This window comes from Schistocerca gregaria, unplaced genomic scaffold, assembly GCF_023897955.1.
Source record: "Schistocerca gregaria isolate iqSchGreg1 unplaced genomic scaffold, iqSchGreg1.2 ptg000247l, whole genome shotgun sequence".
Classification (NCBI taxonomy): domain Eukaryota; kingdom Metazoa; phylum Arthropoda; class Insecta; order Orthoptera; family Acrididae; genus Schistocerca; species Schistocerca gregaria.
This window is the reverse complement of record NW_026061756.1, coordinates 3,644,139-3,647,607: the sequence shown is the minus strand read 5'-3', so window position 1 is coordinate 3,647,607 and position 3,469 is coordinate 3,644,139.

Genomic DNA, 3,469 nt, shown 5'->3' with positions numbered 1-3,469 from the left:
CCCTACAGCTGTTGTGTGATAATCTAGTGTAAATTCCTGCAGATAAGAAAGAGATTTTGAACTCATGTCCATATAGTTTCCATAAGCTGCACTCATATGCGATACTTATAGAAATTATTCTGGTTGTTATTGAGTACAGTGGTTCTACCTGACAGCAGTTTCTAGTGATTTAATGCATTTGCTGTCCCAATAGTAATTTTTGCCAGGACCTGCCAAGAATAACACTGCTGCCTTCCGACAGTTCTCTCAAAACAAGGTGATGTAAGCACGGGCATTAGAATGCTTTTGAGTCTCGCAGCGAGACCACTAACAAGGTTTTGCCCCCTGCTGAACACCAAACCCACAGACAGTCTGGTTTTCTTTTTGTGAAAGTGAAAATTGAACCATTGTGGGTGCTATGATTGTCAGTTTCCATTAACATGACACAAGCAGAGTGGCAGGTATTATAAAAAACGGTGCCATATCTTGGCGAACTTCTTTGATTTGTTAAGCACTGCCCTAAAAACAGCAGAATGCCAAAGTTATGAGGTGATGTGAGATATTATGCTTGATATCATTACAGCCCACTATAAACTAGAGATTGCTTCTGCCAAGTAATCAAAATGTGGTCCATAAAGAAACTTTGTTATTCCAGTAGGCAGCGGGTCATTGATGTTTAGTATGCTTGAGAGCTGTTCTTTGTTCACACAGTGTTACTCATGAAAAATGACATCTTAGGCATGTATTGACCTAACCAATGACAACTGGCTTTGGCGAAACTTATTACTAGTCAATACCTGTTATGTGTTCAGTTAATGAATTTACACATTTGTCTATCTGGCATAGCAGTTCACAATATTTTTCCCTTTCTTCTGTGGTGGTTTGTTCTCTCACACCCCTAGTCAAGAGGACCAACTGTCATGGTCTTAAATAGTCCTTGATTGGCATACATAATCCTTCCTAGTGTCTCTAGATCTTTCAAAGGAACATAAACATCTCACTTCATTTTTCTGTCTCTTCTCAGCCTTGAGAACCCAGTTCCGTGCACCACCAAGATTATATAGCCACTGGCCTAATTGGAGTGATTCTCACACATTCTAATTTCTCATTTCATCGCCTTTTAGTTTTTTCTTTGCTTTCTACTAAATCACAAGTTCTAGAAAACTTGCCTATTAAGTAAAACATATGCTCGCAACATAAAGGAACTTGCAGACCACACAGAAGACCTGAAAATTTTGTTTGATTTTGGAGCAGAACAACTGGTGTTGGCAGTAAAAAATTTTATAATTTTGGTGTGGAGCAACCTTACTTACCTTCTATTGTTGTGACAGAAATACTAATAAACATTTAACATGTATTTGGTCCAAAGAAGTTCATTTCTACAGTCTCTGCTAGGATGCCATTGTTTATCAGTGAACAATGTAAACCACAAAAAAGTAAATGAGAATAATAGGGTTTAGGAGCATACTTGTCACAACCATTGTAGTGGAAGTGCTTCTGCTATGACTAACATTGTGTGAATGTTTCTAACTGGATGACAGTAAGACCATGGTCAGTACTGGAACCTGAAAGTACATTATCTTGCTCCTGCCCTTCTGCAGTAATATAAAAATGAAACAGAGTGTCTTCCAGTGTAGAATTTTAACATTTTAAAGTAGTTCCTAGAACATGTTTCAGTATTCAGGTTGCAAAAGAAATTTTTGGAGCATCTGTCAACGTTTTCAATTGTATAACTGTGTCAAAATGTACGTACGTCTTGTTCAGCAGTATTCAGTTTGTAAATATTTCAAGAGAGATGCTCTTTTTAATTTATTAAATGCCACATCAGTAAAGTGGCAATCTATGGGATCAAATTGAGGCAGTTTTAATATTGGACCTGGTATGGCCTACAGATGCACCATTGGTTATTTATACTAAACACAAGCCTTAGAACAAAATGAATAGCACTGAATGTAAACAAAATTTGAAAGAGGTAAGTGCTGGCACAGATTGCATTGACTTGTTTATTGAGTTTTGTATTGTCATCAGAGCTAATAAAGTTATTGCCAATAACAATGAACATGAAGGAGTTATAAGTCTGTCTTGTATCAACTGGCCAAAATTGAAAACTAATCGGTTAATGTGAGAACAAGGGGACATAAGTGACAACATAATCTGGATCTTGGTGAAACAAACTCAAATGAATACAGATATTATTTAGTTACATTTACTAGCTGTTCTAGTTCCCCTCAACAATGTACAACTGCCTTTGGCTATGAGATTTAGCTTTATTGCAGCAAGAGAGAATGGATGCAAGGTATTTCAGTGTGTACTACAAGTATTTTGATGAATTTTCATTTCCAACAAGTAGTACATTCTGGCTGTAGGCATACAATTTTAAATGTATTGGGCCTAATTATTGTTTCTATTGTAAACATGACTAGCATTAGTGGTCATGTAAAAACAGTAGCACATATTATGTAGCTCTATTTGCTGAAGAGCTACTCAGGTCAGAATATTACAACCTATTTGTAGCCCACCTTATTGGTGAAATTACTGTAGCTGTGAAGTTGTCATTTGGAACAGAAGCGCACAATAAAGTATTTTGAGACCAGCAGAAGTGCTTTTTACCAATGTATGTAGGTAGTTCTAACAATTTTTCGTCCAGTGAGTCTTCCACCTAGCTTATGGTTTAACACTATGTAGCAGTGAGATAACAGGTGACCATCGGCATGATTAAATGTTTCTTAAACTAACTGTTTCTGTAAGTTGATAAAATTAACCCTTAAGTAATAAAAATGGTCATGTATATAGTTGCACACTGAAGTCCCAAATTATATTTATAATGCAGTGTTTGTTAATGTTGTAATGTGCCTACGAAACATTTATGGTTGAAATTTACTGTAAAAGATAGATGAATTAAAAAAAAATGCTAATGGTCTTCTTAATTTTGTTGGTTCCATTGTTCCCATCACCTATTAGCAGTGAGGCTGTTTTGTTTTTTCGTATGGCATCGAGTAATTACTTCATAGCAAATCCCAGAGGTTAAAAATGTTGTACTGCATGAAAGGCATGGTAATTCTACAGAGCTGCAGTTGCACTACCTTTGAGCTGTGTACATTTTTTAAAATACAAGCAGGTATCAGTTTTATGCTGTAAATGTCTTGGTAAGCTTTCCAGTGGAACAACCAGAAATCTGTGTGCAAATTAACACCATGCAAGCAGTGTAGGTAATGGTGACAGCTCTTTTAATACACCCTGTATATGAAAACAAACTACATACACACAATTTTCGAGTGTTTAGGAGAGGAAAAGAAGCTTTTTTTTATGTGACTGCCTCTAAATTTCTTTTTTTATAGGGGGAGACGATGTTGGTATATGAAGCACTGGTTACCAGTTCAGCTGAATGCATTGTCACTATTTGAGCAAGCATATTCCAGTTGTGCCATAATGTAGACAGGTGATATTTTCTGAATTGCCCCTATACCAATAGTCACACCATATCTTGAGC